This window comes from Anolis carolinensis, chromosome 5 (assembly GCF_035594765.1).
Source record: "Anolis carolinensis isolate JA03-04 chromosome 5, rAnoCar3.1.pri, whole genome shotgun sequence".
Lineage (NCBI taxonomy): Eukaryota > Metazoa > Chordata > Lepidosauria > Squamata > Dactyloidae > Anolis > Anolis carolinensis.
Genome location: NC_085845.1, coordinates 67,339,776 through 67,366,228, shown reverse-complemented (window position 1 = coordinate 67,366,228; position 26,453 = coordinate 67,339,776). Strand labels below are relative to the sequence as shown.

Here is a 26,453-nt window from a genome sequence, read left to right as displayed (position 1 = left end):
AAATGAATCTTAATAGGTTTGGATTTCTCTATGCAACCAGTCTTAAGATTTATTTTCAAATACAAATGTTTAAATGTGCTAACCAAAAGAGAATGGCAATGGTCTGCATCTGAGGGTAGCTTATCTACTCTCTCCTTTTCTGTCTGTTTTGCTATTCATAAATGTTCTGTAAGGCATTTTAGAAGCATCTGCTATTTAAATGGCCTATAATAGGCAGGCAGATACAGCTACAGCAGCATCAGCTAAAGTGGATTCTCTTTCTTTCTCAACTCAAGCTTTAAGACATTGTTTACTACAAACTTGCTGCTACATCCTAATACTGAAAGGCTGTGTTTTTCCATCTTTCCAATGCAGATGTTGATTACAAATACCCAGTCAGGTAAAGAAGGAAGCAGAGGCTGGCATTTGTCAAAAGGAGCTTGTGTCATAGACTTTATTAATACAGGTGTGCCTGTATATTTTAAGAAAATAAAACTAGCTCCCCTAATTATGCATATGGTGGAACTTGACTTAAGAGTATTCCGACTTAAGAGTGTTTGAGTTAAGAGCCGTTGCTCAACCCGGGTTTTGCTTTGAAATACAAGCAGCACAAACCAGAGGTTTTTCTTTGCTGCTATACTGACAACACATATTTTGTTGCCTCCAATGTGCTTCCTTGCTACAACTTTGTGCTTATGTATTTTTAAAGTTGTTTTTTATTGTTTCATATGAATGTACATTTATACATTATTTGTTATTTATAAAGAACATTTTCTTATTCAAAAACACATAACAAAAATGGGGGGATGGGTTCAGAGGGCTGAAACTAATGAATAGCATTTCAGTTGGCAATTGCTTTGAGATACAAGTGTTTTGAGTTAAGAACTCGGTTACAGAACAGATTAAACTCTTAACTCAAGGTATCATTGTATTCCGTTTTTAAAAGACAGAATTTCTGCTCCATCAAGTTTGTAGAAAACTAATCACTGGCAAGGCAAGGAGGAGAGGTTGGGAAACATATAAGTGAGGAAGAGGAAGTTAGAGAATTGTTTCAATATCCTCACTGAAAGGTGGAGGAGAGAAGCTATTGGTCGTAGAATAAGCAAGAGAATTCCTTTTCATGTGATTCATTAATGCTTCCAACAACTATACAGATGTAAACACCAGACTGCAAAATGGTGAATTCAGTTATTGGTCCTAATATGGCATGATTAGCCTAGATCAGAAACTGTAAAGAGAATGAATCTGGAATGGTGCACACCCCTTAATGTAAAGCACAGAGCAAAGATAGTGTGGCAAAATACAATCAACGGGTAGTTAAACTGCAGCAAACTAGCGAGGAAATGGCCTAATTTGCCCCTGCACTGTTAACGGTAGCTTGAGCTGTTCACAGAAATGAACAGGTGGAGCTTTTCAAGCCATGAAGATAAGCATTATCACTTACTAATGTTTGCAGAGTGAGTCACTGAAAAAGGCACAAGACCTAAGAGCAGGACTTGGTAAAGAAGTTGGCATTCCACTCTCAAAGAGTCAGGCATTTTTGAAAGTATTATCACCTTTTTCTGCGAGGCAGCATTACCAATAGTCAAGTTTGTCTATTCAACAGCTGGATGTGTTTTGACCCTTGATCTTCATCACAGCTATGTACATACCAAGTCATACGGCAGTAATACGCATCTGTTCTGGATTATAGACTCACACAGAAACTCTGGGGAGCATCAATGCACTGATGATGTGTGAATGCACCCAGATGTTAATGGGTGATTTCAGTGGCAATGAATCAAATGAGCAGCCTGGATTCTAGGGGTATCAGCTGCTTAGATATTATCCGGCTTTAAACAGAATAGTGGAGCTTCTCCTGATAAATTGCAGCCCTTTAAGGAGAGAGAGAGAGTGATGAGAGTTTTGCATGCATAGATTGTATAAATAAGACCAGTGGTGGTGAATGTTTGTGGAAATTTGTTTTTGGAAATTTGAGTCCTAACTGTACTGGTAGGCCCTCTTCTACACTACCATATAATCCATCTTATCAAAGCAGATAATCCACATTATTTGCTTTGAACTGGATTATATGAGTCTACAGTACACTGCCATATAATACTGTTCAAAGCAAATAATCTGGATTTTATATGGCAGTGTAGAAGGGGGCCCAAACGACACCTCCAGTAAAAGAGTATTAATTTGGGACAAAGGAGATAAAACCTACTTTGTCCCGAATTAATTAGAAATAAAGAAGCCATTCCTGAAAGACCCAGGTCTAATGGGATATGGGGCCTGTGGGGACTGACTACCGAGACTGCTTCCACAATCCCAGGGGTCAGTCCCCACATCCTTCGGGCTTCATGAGCCTGGAGAACTGAGGAGGGCACCCACACTCTCCCCATGTTGAAATGACGTGCTAGGAGGCATTGAGGCTCCTCTCCTCGGGCCTCCTGGCGCATCATTTCTGTGTCGGAGAGACATCATGGCAGCCAGTAAGTTTTCTTTTATTCTAAGAGGGTTTTTTACTGGGATGGCATGGGGACACCCAACTGGGAAAGCCCAAGTTTTTGGGAAGGGCATGGATACTTCTTAAACCTGCTTCATTGCGGGTTTACGCTCTGTCTGGAAATGCCCATAGTCACCTGTTTGCAGTTCTTTTTGCCACCTTTAAAGAGCTTTACCTAAAGTCAAAGGCACTTCTGTCAAGGGATCTTGGCTCATTTTGCCCACAGTAGACTGGAGTTCCTGCCACAATCTGCTTGCTTATATTAAGAGTACCTCAAGTTATTTTAAATACCAGCTACGGCACCCACAGAGGGTTTTTCCTCCCAAAGTGTAAAAGGTGCTATGAATGAAAGCTGTAATTGCTCATGGTATACACATTCTGCCCAGCCTATCTCATTAGTCTTTGAGAAACAGGTCTGGAGAATTTTAAAAGATTATAAAAACCTGTTTCATCTCATAGACCAGCCAGAAAGTAAAAGTGAATTATGTGCTTTGAATAGTGCCTAGGAATTTATAAGTAGAGCTCGTAAAAGTCCCATAATCTACCATAAACCATATTTGATTATAACTTCTGTTGTGAGTCATCTTGAGTCCCATATTGGGAGAAAGGGGATATAAATTTTAAAAATTACTAAATAAAATAAAGATAAGTAGTTCAGAAAATAATTGTTCCAAGTTCTGTGCAGGAGCTCTGTTCACTTCTAAAGTTGTTGATGCTTTCTGAACATTTCATCTAAGTGCTCAGAGATGTTCAAGGCCTAATACTGCTTCCAGTATCTGCCCTTTCACTTTCTCTTACCTCAAACACATTGGAGCAACAAATGTGGTGATGGTAGGATCTTCAGAAGCCCAAATATAGCTGTTTCCTTCTTATTTGTCATATAGAATATGACCCTTGTGTGTGCTGCTGATAAATTCCAAAATAACCCACCCCACCCCTCTCCTCGTCTGTAGATATTTGAAAACCATGGATAATAGCAACTTTTAATTTTTGAATGGAAAAAACTATGGGTCCTATGGACTCCTAAAAAGACAAATCAATGGTTTCTAGAGTAAGTCAAGACTGAATTCACCTAAGCTAAGATGACCAAACCACAGATTATCTGCTCTGAATTGGATTATATGGCAATGTAGACTCATATAATTCAGTTCAAAGCAGATGATGTGGATTATCTGCTTTGATAATCTGGATTATATGGCAGTATAGAAGGAACCTGAGACTCTTATACTTTGGCCATATCATGGGAAGACATGGCTCACTAGAAAAAAGAAGAAGAATTGATAAAGTAGAAGGCAATGAAAAAAGGGGGAAACACATTCCAGGTGGATAGACTCAATCATGGAAGCCACAGCACTGTGTCTGCAAGATCTAAGTAAGGCTGACGAGGATAAGGTGATGTGGAAGTTTCTCATTCATAGAGTCAATCAAATCAAAGTTAACCTGACAAGTTAACAACACATATTCTACTATGCTTGGGCTGGAATCATATCATAAAATAGAAATGGATAACCTCGAGAGGACTACAAATACTTCTGGGAGGGAATGTTTTTCAGAGCAGGATGTAACAAAATCTTGGATATCTGCAAATCCTGGAGGAGTTCTGCACATTACACTTTATTATACCACGCGATATTTGTCTATATAGGCTTCACTTTCTCTGTAGCCATTGAATTTTTGACGGCTATATAATTTATATTATTTCTATTGCTCTTGTAATAATGCTAAAAGTGAATTGTCTTTATGCTTTTGTTATTTTGTGTCCTTTAAGTTTTCACTGTGTTATTTATTAGCATATAGTCACATTTTTTTTTATTTCCTGTTTAGACCCACCCCGCCCCACCATTTCTAGTTCAGTTAGGGTTCAGATCTTTTCCTCAGTTTCATAATCCCCAAGGGAAACTACTCACAGGAAACACTTTTGCCTGTCAAAGTCAATGCAAAGTCTCAGCTTCTTAGATTTATTTAAATTCTAGTTCATTCCAAGTCACCAAGAGCTCAGAGTTGTGGTAGTAGCAATCCCAGCATATTTTAGTCACCTTTCCTGCTGTCCTAAAGGAAGTCTCTGGATTGTTGGGAAGTGGGGAAAGAGTTGTGAGACTTGCAAATTCAAGGCTTGTATAACTCTTTATTTATCCAAAACCTCCTTATAAGGCTTCTCAGAGTACTCAACATCCTTGGAAATTACAATTCTGTCACAAATGGCATTTTTATACATGTCCGTTTGCAACATACCAAAGTTATCCACATGTCACAACTGGACTTTAAAAAGTATATTTTTGCCCTATAACTTGCAGTATCTCCCTGGCAGTATCTTCCACACAGCTGAATAAAATCTCACATTTTCTGCTTTGGAATATATGGCAGGAATATATGGCAGTGTGGACTCGGGATATTGTAAGATTTTCTGCCTTGATATTTTGGTTTATATGGCTTTGTGGAAGGGCCCCCAATCAACATGGTCTGTGACTATATGAGTTATAGTCAAAATTCTGAGAGTTGTAATTCAAATAATATATGTTTTGATGTTTTGACTGCAGCCAACCAATTTTGGACATTCACCAAAACCAAGTTTTCTTGAGTGCGTCATCGAGTTCAGCTTTGTTTGGCTTGTTGGACCATAATTTATTGTGTACTATTCTGTTGTAAAATCTCATTGTTTGTTCCTGTGATGATCTATTTTACTTTAGACATTCTCAGTAAATTGTACTGTTACATTAATGACTTTGCAAAACAGAAATAAGAACATGAATTATCCATACAAATGCTATAGCAGAGGTATAAATAAAGCAGCTGATCCATTGCACATCAATATAGGAATTTGGCAAGAAAGTCACAAAATCCTTTAGCTTCATCTACATTCTCCAGCACCTCAGTACAGTAGCAGACTCATCCATCTTCAAGCTACCAGACTTGTGATTTTCTGAGCCAGCAGATTTCAACTGGAGTTTTGCAAGGTTGACTAAATATTCCAATTAACATTCCAAAACTTCTAAACTCACAAAGTTAGAGTGTCATTTTAATTTGGACTGCTGTTTCATAGCTATCCAATGACAGTCCATATCAAATGAGAACTATATTCCTGTGTGTGTGTGTGTGTGTGTGTGTGTGTGTGTGTGTGTGTGTATGTGTATGTGTGTGTGTATATATATATATATATATATATATATATATATATATATATATATATTCTGTTATTGTTTTGCTAGTATATCTTTGACACATTTCTAGGTCTAACTCAGAAATACCAGTCTCTGCCATTGCTGACTGTTTTGATCTGTCAGCCCACATCAGTAAGGCACTATTTGAAATGCACAAGCAAACAGGCAGCCAGTGTGATATTGTGATTTGAGCACTGGATTGTGACTTTGGAGACCAGGGTTCAAATCCTCACATGGCCATGGAAGCCCACTGTACAACCTTGGGCAAGCATCAGAGAAAGGTGGAGGTATATCTTGCCTCTAACTTCCTCCTCTGCACAAATCATCCCATGAAAAAAAACCTAATAGGGGCACCTTAGGGTCCCCATAAGTCAGAAACAACTTGAAGACACACAAAAACTAGCATCAGTTTGTTGGTTTAAGAAAAGTAAGGTATATTAGGTCCCAAATCCTTCTAACACTTAGGGCCCTTCCACATAGCTGTATAAAATCTACACCAAACTCAATTATATGGCAGTGTGGAGTCAGATATTCCAGTTCAAAGCAGATATTGTGTATTTTCTGTCTTGATATTCTGGGTTATATGGCTGTGTGGAAAGGCCTTTAGCTGCCCATTCATAGATCGGCTAGCCAGAGATGCTTTGACACTTCTCACATTGAATTGCACACTGGAATGCCAAGTAGGGAAAGAGCCAAGTACTGGAGAGACTGAAGTAACCAAGACTAAATGGGCACTGGGTCCAATGGAAAAGGCCTTGGAGACATTGGAAAAAGATGAGAAAGTAATCTCAAAAGGGATATGTATACCTGAAAGAAAGAGGTGTGCAGGATCAATCTTGGAACAGGCCAAATGTGGGACGGGTTTTAGATGAATTTCACATGTTGGTTAAACTAAGGCAGTGCTTTAGATAGGTTTCTCTCCTCGCTCAGCTAAGGGACAAGATCTTTATTGTTCATGATCAGTTAGAAAACTATGTTTTTTAAGTAACAAATAGGTTCTGTCAGCTGTTGGTGCCTGGCCCAAATAAATTTTCCCTCAGCTGTAAATGTCTGTGGGCTGCTAAGAACAACATAGTGTACCTCCTGTATATGATCAAACCAAGGGCTTTCCAAGGTGGTTTACTATTGTATAAAAAAAAAACACACACACCTTCAAATAAGGCATTCAGCCTGAGTTCAAAACTTCTCCTAGTTTCCTAGAGGCTTTTTTAAAAAAGAAAGTTATTTAAATGTAGGGATATAATAAACTCTGAGAGGCTGCCAGGGTACTTAAGACTGTGGTTAGCTGCTTTCCTCTACAGAGGTCCAGTTGCAGTCTCCAAAATAAATTTCCTTGCCTTATCTGGCAATCCTCCTGTTCCACAAGTTGTATTATTATTTATTCATTAAACAAGGAATATGCACTCAACAGAGCTGTGCAAAACATAGAAATCAAATAGTTCCTTGTCCTTGGGAATGCAAAACATAGCAGAGTTTAGTCTACATCCTATGGCAGTGTGCCACTGCCACTATTTAGATATTTTGGTAATAACTAAAAAAAGGAAAAAGATGTTATCTGAAGTGGCTCAAGAATGATAAACATTTAAATGCTAAATATCTTATTGTATTAAGAAGAAAGAAAATATTGTGGTAATTGCAACAATTAATAGACCAATTGATATACCTGGGAGGCAATGAGAATAAGAATGAGACAGAAAAGATATTCCATAATGTTTCAGTGAGACAGAAAATGATCATGTTTTAGAGGAAATAACTGAACATCTACTAAATAGCTGCAATATTCCCATTATGCACACAATTCAATAAGGCATCAGAGGGCATCCAAAATCAGTTGTGATGCTGATGGCATCATATTTTTCAAAAACTGAGCACATGTAAAGAGGCATCTTAGTTTCTTTGCATCAGGTGCCAAGGAGGAATGGTGGACAGGAGTTATGAAAATGTGAAGATACATCAGATATCCGGGAAACAACATACTTTCGATCGGACAGAAGTTCATCCCAGTATTCTCTTTAAACATGCCAGAGATGATGACTTTATAATTCCAGCAAGACAGCCCATTGTTTAAGTGGGGGAAGTGTTTTGTATATTCTGCCTTGATTTCCTTTGACCTACATTCATGTAGAGGCTGCTGTAAGCCAATTTCATCTTCATCTGTAACAGACTCAATCTATTAAACTCCAATTATCATAACTCTTGCAATGGGGAAAAGAATGATGGCTCTTAACCTGTTCAAGATTCTGTATCCTTAGAAGGCTGGAAACAATGGAAAGCCTCTTGCTACACCCAAAGTAATTTCCTGTAGAATTGCTTGAAACACAAATACTGAACACAACATGCAATTGCAAGTTGCAAAAATGCCAACAGCCCGACATCTGAAAAGAGCACACTGTTTTTAAAAAGTTAGGAGATGCATCTTGTGTATATGAGTCATCCAAACAAAACAGTGTGAAACCAAATAGTTACTAAACATACCGAGCCAAGAGGCAACTGACTGCTTGCTGTGGATCAATATAGTTCAGTTTGTGTTTCCTCTACTGCTCCATCCGTCAAAGTGAAAGCAGAGGATTACCTGGGCTCTTTTGGTACCTTTTTTTCAGAACAGAGTCTGAGAATGTATCTGTGAAAGTTGTCTCCCTAACAGTTAAACAGCAATAACTTACGTACATGGACATGCTGGCTTCTCCATGATACATGGGCACCTAGATTGTTGTAGGTGAGTACTATGTGGATATTATAATAAGAACGAGCTCAAAGACACATAATTGCTTCATTTATGTTACGTTGATGTTTACATAGTTAACATGTTAGGGATACCTCCTTTACTTTCATAGTATTTCCTTGCCTCTTCCACATCTTCAGAAATAGCAGTCTCTTTTTAGGCTTCAGTGCCATCTTTGCTGCTTCGCATACAGAGTAGTGGTTGCTTCATTACTGCAGTGATTTTATGTATTAAATGTGAACTGTAGGGATTACATAAGATATATTTTAAAAATTTTATAGGGGCTACATGATACTACTGCTTTCTTTTTAATATTGCAAAAACTTGGTAGCAAAGCTCGGGATAGAAACAACATTGTAGATTTTTTTTTCCTTCCCACGTAGAGAAGCCTGAAAATTGAATAATCATTAATCAAAATACGTAATGTTTCTTCAGGTGGCTATATTTATGTCAGTGTTGACTGCCTAGAATACAATATAATACAACTTGTCCTAAAGTGGAGACGAGCTTGGTTTTAGCAAGATTTTATTACATCTTTATAAATACAGTCTTTACTCCAAGATTATATTTCGTATATATATGCACAGACTTCATGATGTATTTCATTATTCTAAAGATTTCAAAATCCACTGTTTAATCATTGACCTATATTTATTATTGAGTTATACATTATGGCAACACATTAAAAATTGTAGTAGGCCCACCCATTTTGTAATCAATTAAATACACTGATTGTAGTGAAGTTTATTCCCAACTAAACATATACAGGTTGGACATCCCTCATCCAGAATCCAAATTATTGCAAAATTGTCCGCATAGGTGATTTAGATAGTGACACCTTTTTTTTCCGATATTCTGATATTTCTTTGTGTACAAAATTATTTAAAATATTGTTTATAAAGTTACCTTAAGGCTATATGTATAAGGTATATATGAAACAGCAATGAATTCTTTATTTAATATACTTGGGTCCCATCTCCACAATATCTCGTATACATATATGCAATTGTAAGTATTCCAAAATCCAGAAGAAAATCTGAAATCCAAAACACTTTTTACCCTAAACATTTCAGATAAGAGGTGCTCAACATGTATTAGATTGCAGCTGAAATGCCTTAGGCAGTTAATAATTCCAAATGTATTCCATAGCATTTTTGCACAGTTTACTGCACCATCATAATACTAAGCAATTATACTGGAAAGTGGTTACTGTGCTGGTTTAGCTGCTAGTGATTTAGAATTATAATGTGGTCACTCTTACGTTCTAAACAAAATACTTGTCTTTGAATGTTGCTTGTTGTTGAAATGCATGGGTTCCAGATACTCATTCCATAAAAAGATCATTTGATTACGCTTATATCATTAAATCTGCACTCTGGGGGAAAAATTAAAAGCAACATGTGAGTCTTTTGCTAATTGTCCCTGCCACACAAATCAAAACAGTGCATTCACTGAGCTCCCAAGATCGGGGAAAAATATCTGAGCTAATGGGTGGCAAGTCCTCTATAAACCAGCAAGTGTGCAACGTTCTCGTATTCCAGGATCCTTTAGACTGTAATGCAAATGTCCTGTCTCAGCCTTCTGTGGATACAAAGATATGACTTCTACACAATCACAGCTGTTCTGTCGCCTCCTGTCTGCCACCCTGTAATGTAATAGTATAATCTCCCTCCCCCCCCTTCACTTTAATGCTGACAGGTCATTACAAACTGTGATTTACCCAGGCATATTAACCATAATCACAGTTGTGCTGTGAGTGCCTACATGCGATTTATTATCAGATAGTAGTCATATCTATTTACATAGTCACTTGGGCTTTTTGAATTACTACCTCTAGAGATCCAGGGGCTCTTCCCATTATACCTGCTTTGCTTGGTCGACAGAGTGGGTGTTTGCTATGTGTTTGGTGGTAGACGGATGCTTATAACATGGAATGGGACACTTGATCACTTGCAGAAATATCCTAGTGACCTCCAGATCCTTGAAGAACCTCAAAGGAAGGCAATATGTGTATTAGCCAGAGTCTGTTCTTTTCACGGAATTTTAGCCATGTACCTAGGTAAGCATTCTCAAGACCTGCTGGTTTCAGGAGTATTTTGACTTGAATAATTGAACAAAATTCATTGGACTTAAATATATTACACATTTATTTTGCCTTCCTTTCAAGCAACACAGCTTCTGGAGATGTTGCATAATTTTGCAAATGTTGTTTGTTCTTAAGAAGTATTAGCTATCATTATAATTATGTGTGTAAAAAGAAAATATGTGCATGTGAGAAATGCAGATGAATAGATCTCTCTCCGTTTATGAGATGTTATTTTTAACGTGGCTTGTGACAAAGGTCAAAAGAAACTCCTCCCTTGTATCACCTTTGTATGCAGAATAAAACATGGTATCCTATCTTGAAGGAAAGGACATTTACCTGCCAATCAGTACAAACTTCTGAAGACAAGGAACCAGAATATAGTAAAGACAGTTATTAATGTTGTCGACAATACTAATAGTAGAGGAGGAGAAGGAAAAACAAAAGTCTGGAAAAGCATTTTCTTCTGGAGCAACTTTTATTTAAAAAAAACCCTATTGAATTGAAATCTTAAAAAATGGTTTTCTGATAGAAGTAAAAAAAATTATGTCTAGGGCAAAAACTACGAACTTGAAATTGATTTAACAATCAAAAATATCAATCTGATATTCGTCAATACGTGAGTTGCCTTAAAATAATGTATATATATTTAAAAGCATGTCTCTGTGTTTCTGCCATGATTTGGCAGTTGTTACTTCAAAATTGGAAGTGCGTCTTTGGCTGTTGTCCAAATTGTCATGCTTAATTGTAGTGTCAACATTTCAAGTAGGAGAGCCACAAGGATTGAAGGGGGGGGGAGAGCAGTCAGAATACATTACAATATTATAATAGAATTCTTGAAGTTTGATGAGGATTTTAGATTATCATTGAAGTGATCATGCCCAGATTCAAGTCAAATAGGTAAAGGTAAAGCTTTCCCCTTGACATTAAGTCTAGTCATGTCCGACCCTGGGGGGTAGTGCTCATCTCCATTTCTAAGTCAAAGAGCCGGTGTTGTCCGTAGACACCTCCATGACAGCTGGAGCGTCGTTACCTTCCTGCTGAAGGGGTACCTCTTGATCTACTCACATTTGCATGTTTTCAGACTCCAGGATTTCTTTCTCACCCCCAAACCAAACCCTGAGCTTTCCCTTGAGGGGTGGCTGGATGCAATCCCAGGTCAACTTTTGGTTGACCAGGGATGACATCCAGCCCCTCCATTTCCACCCAAAAAACTTACCAGAGGAGCCTACCAGTACCATAGGCTCCTCTGCAGAGTACTCCTGAAGCGCAAAAATGGCGCATCAGAAGATGGGAGGGTGGAGGGAAATCAAATTCATTAATAATCAGATTCACAAGTGTGAAACCCACAAGTATGGGAAGCCAACTATTTAAAAAAATACTGGACCTAGGAAATCTCACTTGATAGAGAACCCCTTAACAGTCTACGTAAGTGCTTATTACCTCAAATTTAAATTTCTACCTCAAAGCTTTGTTGCAATGCATCAAATAGTTCTGCCAGTCTGAATTGCTGCAATGTCAGTTCACAGCTTGTCACGAGAAAATACAGCATTGTATATCTGACAGTCTTGATTCCTGTAAATAGGTCTTAGTATGGCTTTGCCTAATGTGTCACCTGTTGAGTGCTAGGACTGAACAAAGGAATGTTGAAGAAATTACTGTTTTTCAATAACTTGATGCTTTTCTGAACAGGCAATTTACCTGTGGGATGGAACTCAAAATCCATGCTCTTCAAAGCTGTATGTGAGAAATGGCAATTTTGCCATTGCGCTGAGATGCAATCAGGTAGAAGCAGGGTTGTTAGTTTACTAAAGCCTAGTTGGCATTCCTCTCCTTGAAACTGATGGGGGCTAGAAGTTATAATTTTTCTAAATGTATTCTATGTCTCTACTGGTGGTTCGAATCCAGGAGCGGAATGAGCTCCTGCTGTTAGCCCCAGCTTCTGCCAACTTAGCAGTTTGAAAACATGCAAATGTTATTAGATCACATAGGTACTGCTCCAGCAGGAAGGTAACAGTGCTCCGGCCACATGACTTTGGAGGCGTCTATGGACAACACCAGCTTTTCGGCTTGGAAATGGAGATGAGCACCAACCCCCAGAATCAGACTCGACTAGACTTAATGTCAGGGGAAAACTTTTACCTTTACTGTTATATGTCTCTACTATATTATGATTTTATATTTGTGGATAAAAGAAGACAAAGGCACAGATATTCTAACTGTCCCTCCCCAAAACCAAACCCTTTAGCACCAACTCTAGATGATTTCATCTAGAAAGCATTAGAAATCTGCAAAAAAAAATCCTCTGTGTGTCTAGTAGTTGCCTTTCTATTATACAATTTTGCCTCTTTTTTATGCTTCACTGGAAGTAAGATCTTTATAAAGCATGCCCCCCTCTCCTTGAGGGCATTTACAGAGAGATTTCCCCACAGTCTTATCTGTCTTGTCTCAATACTGTATTTTTCTTATAGAACAACACTGGAATTGGTTGTTCATCAGCTTACACTTCTTGATGATGGGATTGCTGTGCTGATGAACAGCCCCTCCCTTCATTCTGAAGATCTTTCCTGCCCCCAATATTTCTCTCAGCAGCTTTGTTTGGCCATAATAGCACAAACAACAGTGGAACAGGAGACATTCAAAATATCTGTTCCTCAAAGTGAAAGTTTGGTGCTAAAATGTAGCCAGACTATGTGGAGGAGTAATAGTTGGTGTGATCTTTGTTGGATTTTCAAGCATCTGGATGCTCAACATCGACAGACATCCATGTGATAGTATCCTTAGATTAGGGGTATCATCTACCCTTCATTGGCCACATTTATATTGTGAAATATTGGCTGTACCAACACTTTCTATATTTTGTTGAACTATGAAGCAGAGTTGTCACTGCTAGGATTTATTTAATTCTCCAGTCCTATATTTTTATTATCACATCTTTCAAGACCATTTCCCAGTGAATTAATTCACAGTCAGTCTCCACTAGTTTGCAAAATTCTGTCTGGAGATTGTACTGTCACACTTTGCAGAGAATCAATTTGTTTTTCAAGTCTGTGTATTCTTTTTTATAAAAGGAAAAAACTAATAAGCGTGAGCAGATATTTTTCCTAAAATATCTTGATAATATAGCATGGAAAGAAGAAACAATCTTTCTAATTATGCTAAGCATTACAAAAACATGGTCCCTGAACTTGAGTAACTTTTTTTAGTTTTGATTGGTCATTCTGTGTCAATATACACGTGCATCTAAATAGGGCTGGCCTTAGTATTGTGGCTGCCTTCCGTGGCAGATATTGGAGGGTAAGAAGTGGTAGCAAGATATTGGAGGACAGAGCTGTATAAACTACATGATTTTTACTGCTGTTCCCTTTAAATTAGTCTGCTGAAGGTAAGATTCAGGTATTAATTCAATACCAATATGTGTTGGCCTGTGGTAGGCACAATTTGTGGCCTTTTGATAACCAAAAACTTCTAAAACTAATAAATATAGGTAATTATTATCTGGGATTGGCTATAAATTTTAATTTATTCTAAATCAGAATGCAACTTCAAGATCCCCTCACCGACAAGCATGACCAGAGCTATTCACAGCTGTGTTCTAAATATTTGGAGTGTAAATATTTTCCCTGAAACTAAATCAGAGTCTGATATGCACTAACAAAGTTCCTGTAAAGGAAGAGCTCCAACTCACTTTTTGTTAAATACGAGGGTTGAATGAAAAGTAATGCCTCCACCTTCATAACTCCTCGACAGATGGCAGTACTGGTATGCGGCAGGTTCTGGCTTGTTCAGTAGACTCTCCTTTACAGTTCCATTTGGCAGGAAGCCTTAGCATTGAACAATTGTGTTGTTAAAGTGCAAAGTATGGAACCCTGCTCAGATGGTCGGTCAATGCGACTTAAGCAATGTGCAGTCATTGAATTCTTGACAGCAGAAGGTGTCACCCCAAATGAGATTCATCAGAGAATGCAAGCTGTTTATGTTGATTGTGTTGATGTGAGTACTGTGTGTCATTGAGCAAGTAAGTTTAAAGATGTTGAGGTGGGAAAATCTGATTTGCATGACAAACAAAGAGTTGGACATCCTGTGACAGCAACCACCGAGTTTCACAAGCAAAAGGTTGACAGATTGATTCAGGACGATCATTGTATCACTCAGAAAGATATTGCAAGCTTAATCGGCATTTCACAAGAACGTGTGGGTCACATTATTGCTTTGCTTGGCTATCGGAAGATCTGTGAGACACTTGTTGCAGAAATAGAGTGTCAATTTCTTCTGTGACGGCTTCAGAAAACTTGTTCATCATTGGCAGAAATGTATCCAATTGTCTGGTGATTATGTGGAAAAGTGAATAGTGGTAGTTAAAGAGCACATTCTAAGGATTATTTCTGTGTTTGATTTATTAAAATATTCCCATCCAAACCCAAGTAACGAAGGTGGAGGCATTACTTTTCATTCAATTCTCGTAGAGTTTTATGAATGTCCACATAGTACATATTGAGCTCAGTCTGCATTGAGGTGCCTGAAGAAGCCTGTAGCTTTTTGGAGCATTGTGTGTATCAGAAACCAACAAAGCTTTGGTGTGCTCTTTGGCTGCAGAATAGTCAAAAATCCCCTTTGCCAAGAGTATGTGCCTTTAGTAAGTTACAAATAAACAGTTTCTGTTTAGCTTTGTGTCTTCCACATCATCCTTTCACATGCTAAAGTAAACAGCTTTTTAATTAACTGCTTGTTTTGTAATGCCTTGATCTTTTGAAAAACCTGTTGCTTTCAGCAACCACTTCAAACAACAAGATTCTTTATGTATAAGGCACTCCACTGTAGGAAAAACCACATAAAGCATCTTGGAAATGTTACACAGATGAAAGCTAATCGTAGAAAATGTAAGCAACTCCAGCAAGGTTTGCGGAGACATTTAAAGAAGTGAAAAGGATGCCAACAAAATAGGTGGCCTGCATAAGAAAAAGTGAGCAAAGGTAGCAAAAGTAAGCCAAGGTAGACGTGTAGCAGGGAGTTGTGTTGGATAGATGAGGCTTGAGTTGTCAGAATGAAGGCTTGGGGCATCTACCAGCCAGCCGGTAGCGTTTTCAGCTGTCACTTTAATGACTATACTCAAAATGCCCTTGAATTGCCTTCGGGGCTTTTTTAAAGTGTGGGTGGGATGTCACTGGCTTGATCAGATGCTTCTGGAAGACTTTCAAATAAAAAAAACTGTTGTTGAGACCAATCAGAAGTAATTATACATTGATAGACCAATCTCAACCTTCAAATGAGCTCCCAATGTCACAGTGACACTAATTTTTTTTGGATTATAGCAGATTCTCTAAACAGAAAAGAATACATGTAAACTGGCTCAATTGTTGCCCCTGGCAGCATACTTTATACATCTACTCCTACTCAGAGCTTTTCATGTGTATGTCATGGTATACGTGACTTCCCATCACATTATCTTCCCAAATTGTGGTTAAAAAGAGCATAAAATGGGTGTGCAGAGCTGCATATTTTAAATATCCAGGTGTTTTCTCAGCATGCCAGTGGAGCCCCGTTTCCACATGAACATCTTATCATAGGGTTGTTGTGTGTTTTCCGGGCTGTATGGCCATGTTCCAGAAACATTCTCTCCTGACGTTTCGCCCACATCTATGGCAGGCATCCTCAGAGGTTGTGAGGTATATTGCCCAGAAAACATACAGCCCGGAAAACTCACAACAACCCTGTGATTCCAGCCATGAAAGCCTTCACAACACATTGAACATCATGTTTGCACCATTCAGTATATTGCTTTTAAGCTTAATTTATATTTATTAGCAACTGAGAAATCTGCTATTCTACCATTTCAGGACTTCCTGAAAATTAGTTCCAGGACTGCCTAGTACCCTAAACTTTGGTACATAAAGTTTTGGATGACAACTTCCAGAATCCCCATGCTGGAATAGGGAATCCTGGGAGTTTTAGACAACCCCCCTTCCCATTTTACCGATCTTTGCCCAAGCTCTACAAAAGTTGTGTGTTTGTAGTTATTCTATTATGCAGAAATGTGAACATTTCTACAACATAGGACCTTGCATTTATTGTTTTAAAAAATAATGCTAATTGTTCAGTGATTACTTCCTCTTGGTTAATCTGTTTATGCTGCTGAAAGACTAAACTTCCATTTCGGGTGAGACCATTAGACTCCCCAAGAACCTGTGTATATGGTGCTTGCAAAGAGAACATTAAAATCAGAATTAAAAAACACATAATATATAATGTAATTTATTTAACAGAACCTAAGCTTCTTTTATTATTAAACAGCTTGAAATAAATGAGTAAAAATCCTCATCAATACAATACATTTCCAGCTTCTTAATGAGCAAGCTCAGAACATACATTTTGGAAGTGCTGCTTAACCTTTTTTACAAGAGACATCATTTAATATTTATATACAATTTATTATTTATGGTTTGGTGCAATCTAAGCAATAAGATGCTGTAGATTTTTATGGCTCTTTTTTTTTATTAGCAGTATTGTATTGTATATGTGTAGAACTCAATTGAAAAACATATTTAATTCTCATGGAATAGCATAGCAGTGTTTGTAGGATCATATTCTTGCCCTACATGTTTGGAGACAGGTGATTGGGTAAACTGTTCTGGAGTTTCCTCCATCAAAACTACATGATGTACAAAACCTGGTATAGACAGGAAGCAAGAGTTAGATGAGATTGTGTGGATACAGAATGATAAAGCTTGAACTGGAATGTATGCCATAGTCACCCACTCCAGCTGCAGCACCTTCCAGGTGAAATTAATTAAATGCTCTCCTGTGTCATGTACAGCATTACTTCTCAGGCTACTTGATGTAAAAAGCTGGAATTCATTGTTATTATTATATTTAATGTGCTAAGAACTGAAAACATGTCAGGGATTCAATCAGTGGTTTGAGGACAGAGACTGGTCCAGTAACTACGGTTACTTTGAGTTCCTTTGATGTACAGAACAAAGAGGTGGAAAGAGCATGAGGAAGTCTGCCTGTATTCATTCAAGTATGTTTTTCCAAGTAGCAGCCTCTTTTCTTGCCCATATCAAGTTAATTGATAGACCAAAACTTTTACAGTTCAAGTGCTTAGTAGAAATGCTTTAGGCATGTTTTTAAATGAAAAGACTTGATTCTCATTTCCCAGTTTGATATACAATTACCTTTTCATTTTTGGTCTTCTCCAAATTGTGTTACTATTCTCAATGCAGAAAAAAGGTTAGCGCATCATAAAATGTGCAAAATGTATGTTGGGGGTTAAAATATTCAAAACTATGCATATTTTATCAGAAAGTCCATACAAAGGTGAGTATATAAGGCAAAATACATAAGTGTGTTTAAAGTAAAGTGTATGCACATAGATGCCTCATAATTGTATATTGATTTGTGGTGAGTCCATGAATTCCATAGAGTTTGCTTAGGTAAGGAATACTCAGAGGTTGTTTTGGAGTTTCTTTCCTCTGAAATATAGCCCACAGCACCTGGTATTTGTTGGCAATCTCCCATTTAAGTACTAATGAGGACATGAAAATAGCATATTAAAATGTTAATGTGTGTAAATGTCTTCATGTAAATTCATGCATAAGTGGACTTATGAATGATCACTGGAGAGACTATCATGGACTGATCTGTCTATCTGATATGATGTCACATTTGAGTAACCATATTTGCAAGATTTCATAACTATGAATTAAGATCATAAGCTTGTCCCTCTTGTTTTTCAACATGTGTCAGGGATTCCTCTTCTTCAGAAGACAAAGGGGAGCAGGAAAGTGTTCATGAATCTGAGAGTGAGTTGGAGTCTGAGGAGGAGACTTTGCTAGTACCCTCATTCCAGGAGAGGTGAAAGGAAACAGAGCAGAGATGTTGTTCAGCTAGATTAGCTGCCAGAAATGCAGCTGAGTAATTAGGAACTGCCCTAGCAGCTGTGTGGGGACCCAGGGCTATAAAAGCCGAAGCAGGTGCAGCCAGCTCTTGCTGGTAACAAACTGACTCTAATGCCTTCACTCTCTGTGTGCCTGCTCCAAGTCTGCATCTAGATTTATGCCTGTTTCTTTGTCTGAAATAAGACTTCATGGCTTTCTTTTACATTATTCCACTGAGTGTGCTGTACTTTATGTTTTCATTTACTTACCACAGGCTGTTCTTGAAAGACAAAACAGGAAAACATGAAAGGTTCAATGTGTTTATCTCCCTTGCAGAACCTTTTGAACAGAATCAGGAATAGGCAACTATCCCTGGAGGGGGAGCTTTAGCTACCCAGGAGAACTTGGAGGGCTGCATATCTCACCACACCACCTCACCCCTCCCCCACAAAGCAAATCCCTTCTTTCCTTCCTTCCTTCCTTCCTTCCTTCCTTCCTTTCGATTTTCTTTTGGCTTCCAGGGTCCCATTGGGGATAATTCCATCATGATTTAGGGATTTCTTTTAAAATCCAATCACTAATCCTAGCTAGAATATACCTATTGAAACAGTTGCTGAATAGTAAATCTACATTTACATAAATCCGCTTGAATCAGTAGATCTATTTTTAGCTGGAATTATCAGATGGATTGGCATGAAGAAGATCACAAGAAGTTGGTTGGTCTGTTATGTTGGCAGAATATTGATGCAAATTGCCTTTAGTCTATGGCCCCTTCTACACTACCATATAATTCAGATTATCAAAGTAGATAATCCACATTATCTGCTTTGAGCTGGATTATATGAGTTCACATTGCCATATAATCTAGTTCAAAGTAGATAATCTGGATTTTAGATGACAGTGTAAAAAGGGCCTGATTCAGCACACTGTTCCTACATTTCTTTAGGAGAAAAACATAGCCTATTATATTTAAAATGCATGTGGCCATGATATTCCTTACGATAAGACCCTTGAACTTTTGTGAGGCCCTGAATTAAGTGCTCTTAAAAATCTTGTCTCTTGAAGTGTTTAGGAAGGTGAGCACCAGCATTGGTCATTACAACAACAAATTCCAAGATGCCACAGTGGAACATCTTTCCCCAGCAGAGGTTCAGATTGCAGTCTCATCATTTCCAGCAGGAAAATGATGCTGTCCCATGTCATTTTCAAAGACAAGACAGCCCTCTAGCTTTTTGAAGGAGTGTTGTTAATGTTTACAGTGTCAATACATTGCTATACAATTTTCAGGGAGTGGGGGGCATAGAAGGACATCTCAGATTTGCCACTGATGTTTATAACTGAAATTTAATCAAGGATCCAGTTACCATTGTACTTGATTTGAACCTCAACTACATAATTTGCAAAATCTGCAGTTCTGGATGAAGGATGGTTTTGCAGCTAAGACAAAGTTGTGGGGTTCTCCTGTCTATTTCTGTCTTTGACATGGTCTTCCTGGCTGACTTTGGCAAGATATTCCAGGGTTTTGTTTTAAAAAAAATCTGCTGTACAAGACTTGCATCTGAATACTTGGCTTGTGTTTCAGAAGTGCAAAGCAGTTAGCAGCCCCCATTGATTTTCTGCATCCTCAACTCTTTTAAGAGGGATGCATGCTCAGCATCTCTTTCATTGGTTGTTTGATCGTAGTGGAGACCAAATGCTCTTAAGTGTATAGTTTTTTTAAAGGATAGTGTGATGTATCCCTATCCAGCTTAGCTCTACGATCATACCCTTGGGCTCCTACCACTCACCTTGCCCTTTCACTCTCAGCATCCCTCCCTAGACCTCAACTTGGTCCTCAAAGTGATCTTTGGGGCCCATTCCACACAGCTGAATACGATCCCACATATTTTGCTTCGAATTGGAATATATGGCAGTGTGGATGCAGATAACCCAGTTCAAAGCAGATGTTGTGGGATTTTCTACTTTGATATTCTGGGTTATATGGCTGTGTGGAAGAGCCAGTGATTTGCCAGTGCATAAAAACAGCAGAGCTTTAAAAGTGTTTTTATCAGTGTCCTTCGAGGTACTCTCCCATAAAAAAACGTGTTTCATATCATGCATACAAGAGACAAAAACAAAGTAGACCTTGATGGATGTAACATATTTGGTTTAATCACAACTTTCATGTGTTCAGCATACACAGGTACAAAAACTTATTAGTCCAGTTTCAAATATTTTGAGATGGTTTCCTGTGCCAGCCCACCAAGGCATCTCTCTTGTAACAAAACAGCTATCAACAAGTCACATAGTCAAAAGAAGCGAGAGAGAGCATGTGGTCTGTAGCCCCTTTTATAACTTCTCAGAAACCATAGAGTAAAGTAAGCTGCACACCAGAACATACATACAGGAAACAGTAAGCAACAAGATCATAGGCAAACAGATTACTAGAGAAGGCTTTATGAAGGTTATCATTTCCAACACTTTCAGCTTTACTTTGCCGGTTGTGAATACCTATGGATAGTATAGTGTAAACAATGGAATTTCAGGTGTCAAAATTGTGTTTGGGGATAATCTGTTGTAGCAGATTTGACTGTTGATAACTACCAATGTTGAATTATATTGACATACATAGGAACATTCATCATCTGCTTTGGGGTGGCTACCTGCTGTGGCCAATAAAAGTGAAAGCCATATGTGGTAAAAGCCATGATCCCATTTAAGAGATCTACTTAACAAATTAATTTCGTCAAGATATACCCTCCGTATGTTGGAATAATCAGCAAATAAAAACATTGTGCACTTTTCCTTTATATTACCCCACCATTTCATTTCTAGTTCTATTACTTGCACCTGATGTTGATGAATAGATAGCATTAAAAGCCATAGACAGAATTGATGTACCCAATTTCATGCAACAGATGCCAGTTAATGTTACAGCACCCTAGGAATTACTCCCATGATGTGTTACGAAAAACACAGAAACACTACAGAGGCCTTTGGGGGGGGGGGGGGTTGTGTGTGTATATTGTGTGTGCATGTTTAGTATTGTGTAATCAGAGTAGGTGTCCTTGACATTTATCAAAGAACAGTATCTAGTGGATTGTTGACTTGAACAGACATTGGAAAAGGTTGGGAATTGGTTTTCAGGTCATTAAGAAGGCAAATGCTTATAAAGTAATTTAGAGTCACTGTATTTGTCATGAAGATTTCCCAGAGAATGATAATGCAACCAGTTGAAGCTGTAGTGACCATTGTCAAGTTCTTTCTGGGTCCTTATTTCAGCTTTTCGTTGCATCAGTTCCAGCCATTGACTACATCACGACTAATTCAAAGATTATTGTACACTGGAAACAGATAAAGTATAAAATTCATAATGACATCTGACTACATTTGAATGCTAAAATGTTAATTTAAATATGGTATTTGAGGCAGATCCTTTACTGTGCTTGTGTTCCTAATTAAAATTTAGGAGCTAAAAATCCATTTATATGCTCCATCTATTCTAAGCTTCAAAATGTGGCTGTAATGGATATGATGAAAGGAAAAGGAATCAAAAGGTTTTCCTGGCTTATCTAGTAGCAAAATGGTTATAATTCAGATACTGGAAATGAATTGATGTATTGAACTATGATTTTGTTTTAGTTAGCAGACGGGGTTTTCCTGCTAACTAAATTGGCCTTCTGAAAGGACATTACCCAGGGGACGCCCATATGTTTGATGTTTTACCAACCTGTGGGAGGCTTCTCTCATGTCCCCGCATGGGGAGCTGGAGCTGACAGAGAGAGCTCACCCACTCTCCCTGGATTCGAACCAGTCCTACCAACATAAGGGTTTAACCCATTAGGGTTTTTAAAGGGTGGGATTTCTGTAATATTTTCTTATGCATTGGCCTTCCACATTGATGGATGCAACCATTCATGGCTTGAAAATATTTTTTTTAAATCCAAAAAGCAAAAGAAATAAAATTTACTTATTGTTGCTCATTTGAGAGATAGGAAGATGATTAACTTACTGACTCCTAAATATATGAGGTGGTCAGAAAAGCTTTTCTTTAGTTTTACCGTGAAAACAAGGGTCCCACACCATTCAAAGTAGAAGAAGATCTCGTATGCAGCTAACAAAATTATAGAAATAAAATGGACTCTGAGCACTGTGATATCAGTGATTCTATATGATCTTCTGCTGCTTGCTGTACACTATTCCATTGCACCTGTACTAATATGTTGCATAAGGTTCTCTTCTCCAAAATCTTCTGAGAGAGTCAATTTATATGGGCCTTTGGCCAGGAGCTCTATAGCTCTGAAATTAAAGTTGCTTCTATCAGCGTCATTGAAAGTGCTGGCTGAAGGTGAAAAGTGCATGAAATTTCAACTGAGAGACTTGCATTACAAATAATAGGTTTGGGGCCCATCCAGACAGGTCCATATCCTGGGATCTTCCTAGGTTTTAATCTAAATTGATTTAGAAGAAACCAGGATTTCCCTGGTTCTGAATTAATTAAATTCTTGGTAAGATCTTAAGATAAGATCCGAGTCTTACCAGGTGTGAGCCCTGTGTGGATTGGACCCGGGGATTGTGTCAGACAATTTCCGAGCCCAATCCACACAACCATCTTGATTTTTCGGGCTCCTGGAGCCCAAAAGACCAAAAGGGCACCCACCCCAAACCCCAAATTTTCCCCTAAAATAAAGTTGAACTTACCTGGCCACCATAACATTCCTCTTCATGCCCTCCTGGCACAAGAAAATGATGTGCCAGGAGATGGAAGGGCGAGAAAGGACTTTCCTCCTTGCCCCCCCCCCCAATAGTGTATCATTTCTTTGTGCCCGGAGGGCGCGAGGAGGAACACTATGGCGGCTAGGTAAGTTTAAGAAATTGAAGAAAATTGGGGTGCTTTGGAATGGCTGCATCCCTCCCTGGAAAAGCCAGTGTTTTTGGGCCTTAGTAGGGATGCAAATCTGCACCAAAACGGGTTTTTTAAACCCACTTCATTACAGATTTTCATCCTGTCTGGAAGCATCCTTAGTTGCCTAGAAAGTTATGCAACTATTGGAGTGGTAACCTGGTACAACCAACATATATAAAGATTCAGAATGACTTCCTTGGCTTGAAGTTGCCACCTTCTATACTATCTGCCAGTTGGACTATTGGCCTTCAGCTAACCTGCCACTACCCTTTCTTTGTTGTTGTAAGACTTCGTTTTTTCCTAGTTATGGTGACTCTAAAGCAAACTTATCACAGTTGTTTTTTTTTTTGCACTTAGAGCATGTGACGCTCTCAAGATCATTCTGTGATTTTCCATAGACAAGTGGGGAATCAAACCATGGTCTCCAGAGTCATTCTCCAAATGCCCAAACCACTGCACCACCCTCCCTGTCCTCAGATATCCATATCTGACAGGGAGAGCTTTCTTGGCATATCCACATAACAGAATATCAGGCAATAAATATGCTATAAAAGGTTAGCTCTTTTATAATCCTAAAACATTAATTTCCTGGAGAAATTTCTATATGTTTTGTAAGCCATTAAAACTGGTTTCTGGTGACTAGAAAGAACATGATATGGGATAATGTTATGAAGGTTGTTTTGTGTTAAATGTTTTTGGTTTGGGAGCATATTATTGTATCACAATATTTGATACACTAATATTATTTATTTATTTAAAATGCATAATATTCTGTCCTGATCTTTTCCAATAAAGCAAGGCAAAAATCTAAACAAGTAAAAAGATATAATTGAATGTGATTGAGGTCAAGATTAACCAGCAGTTAAAATACAAAGTGTAGTCATAACTTCTAACATCTGGAATAAAAAGTACTCATAAATATTATAGTGTAGGTATAGTTTATCATGAGCCATATTAATTGGAAACCTCAGTAGTAGTCTTCAACCTTCAGCACTCATTCAGTTTCTACTTTATAATCAGTAGGCTTTTCCATTCTTCTAAAGACCTCTCTCCAAAAAACGGTTTCACTAGTTCCTAACAATTCCTTTCCAACTCATAACCTGTGAACAAATCTTATGTACCTGGGGAGTATATAATCCCTTGTAAAGCTGCTGTTATTTTCACAAGCCTTCTGATTCACAGTGGGTGGTATAAGAGATGGGATTTGTCCTTTCCATTCCTGCATTATGTCTCTCCCTCTCATTGAAGCCGGTGGTAGAAGAAATACCCACAAAAATGCAGTACATCCCTAAAATTCAAGCCAGGGATGTGCACAAAGATTAAAAGGGCCTTGGAGCCCAAGAGATGGAAGAGCCAAAATTGTGTAGGAGCTTGAGTTTGGACTAACACTCTGTGACACTAAGGACACATCTATCATGACAATTTATTGAAGAAAGTAGTTTCAATGTGCAAATGATTACATATGAAATCCTGGAATCAGTGTCATGTCCAGGTTATAATTGCACAAATCACTGAGCACTAATCACTAATAATAATGATGATGGTGATGATGATGATGATGATGATTATTATTATTATTACAATACTTACTCTTACAAGTAAAACAAGCAGTCAAAGAAGAAGAACATGCCCTGGCAGAATATGTAAAGCAAAGTGAAGAACCTGCTTTGATTGAAGTCAAAAATCAGAAACTCCTCAAAGCACAGCAGACAAAAAAACCGTACAAGAAAACCGCACTACAAACTAGAGCTGACAGCTGGCACAACAAAACATTGCATGGAAAGTTCCTTGACAAAACTGAAGGAAAAGCTGGAGAAGACCTGGCTATGGCTCACCAATGGGACACTGAAGAAGGAGACAGAAGGCCTGATCCTTGCAACCCAGGAGCAAGCCATCAGAACAAATGCAATTAAGGCCAAGATCGAAAAATCAGCTGATGACCTAAAATGCAGACTGTGCAAGGAAGCTGACGAAACCATTGATTATATCCTCAGCTGCTGTAAGAAAATTGCACAGACAGACTACAAACAGAGGCACAACTATGTGGCCCAAATGATTCATTGGAACTTATGCCTCAAGTACCACCTGCCGGCAGTAAAGAACTGGTGGGATCACAAACCTGCAAAAGTATTGGAAAATGAACACGCAAAGATACTGTGGGACTTCAGAATCCAGACTGACAAAGTTCTGGAACACAACACACCAGACCTCACAGTTGTGGAGAAGAAAAAGGTTTGGATCATTGATGTCGCCATCCCAGGTGACAGTCACATTGACAAAAAACAACAGGAAAAACTCAGCCGCTATCAGGACCTCAAGATTGAACTTCAAAGACTGGCAGAAACCAGTACAGGTGGTCCCGGTGGTGATCGGCACATTGGGTGCCGTGCCAAAAGTTCTCAGCCGGCATTTGGAAACAATAGGCATTGACAAAATTATGATCTGCCATCGTAAAAGGCCATCCTACTGGGATCTGCACGCATCATCCGCAAATACATCACACAGTCCTAGACACTTGGGAAGTGTTCGACTTGTGATTTTGTAATATGAAATCCAGCATGTCTGTCTTGTTTGCTGTGTCATACAATAATAATAATAATAATAATAATAATAATAATAATAATAATAATAATAATAATAATCTTTATTTATATCCCGCAATCATCTCCCATAGGGACTCGGGGAGGCTCACAAAACACTCAAGGTGCGACATATAAAATACCAGAAGTGCAAAAGAAAACATAGACAATAAACAGTCAAACACAACATCATAAATTCGTAGTACCCCCTGGTAAAAACAATAAAATACAGCAATTGCTGTAGATAAAACAACAGTATTCAATCTCAGAATTGTAAAGTGCAAATAAAGAATCTAAAAGTCCTCATATGTATTATTAGAGAGTCTAAACATGATCGAAGGCTTGTCGGAAAAGCCAGGTCTTTAATTGTGTGTGGAAGGTTTGAAGGGTGGGGGCTAGCCTGATCTCCCTCGGGAGGGCATTCCAAAGCCGGGGGGCCACCACCGAGAAGGCTCTTTCTCTCGTCCCCACCATCCGCACTTGAGATGGAGGTGGGACCGAGAGGAGGGCCTCGCCGGTAGATCTTAAAGCCCGTGCCAGTTCATAAAAGGAGATGTGGTCTCAAAGATAGGTTGGACCCGAAGCGTATAGAGCTTTATGAGTAATAACCTGCACTTTGAATTGAGTCCGGAAACTCATCAGCAGCCAGTGGAGCTGCTTTAATGGGGCATGGTCTGCTGCC

At 38.5% G+C, this 26,453-nt stretch overlaps 1 protein-coding gene across 50 annotated transcripts in view; it reads left to right on the top strand.

Moving 5' to 3' along the window:
• Nucleotides 1–26,453, top strand: part of sorbs2 (sorbin and SH3 domain containing 2) — a 241,249-nt gene that overhangs the window by 73,228 nt on the left and 141,568 nt on the right. The window contains exon 4 of one of the 50 annotated variants that reach the window (XM_062981423.1): nucleotides 8,226–8,341. The exons of the other annotated variants lie outside the window; for them this stretch is intronic. The gene's annotated coding sequence lies outside the window, so the exon portion shown is untranslated. The remainder of the gene's footprint in view (nucleotides 1–8,225; nucleotides 8,342–26,453) is intronic. 50 annotated transcript variants of the gene reach the window in all.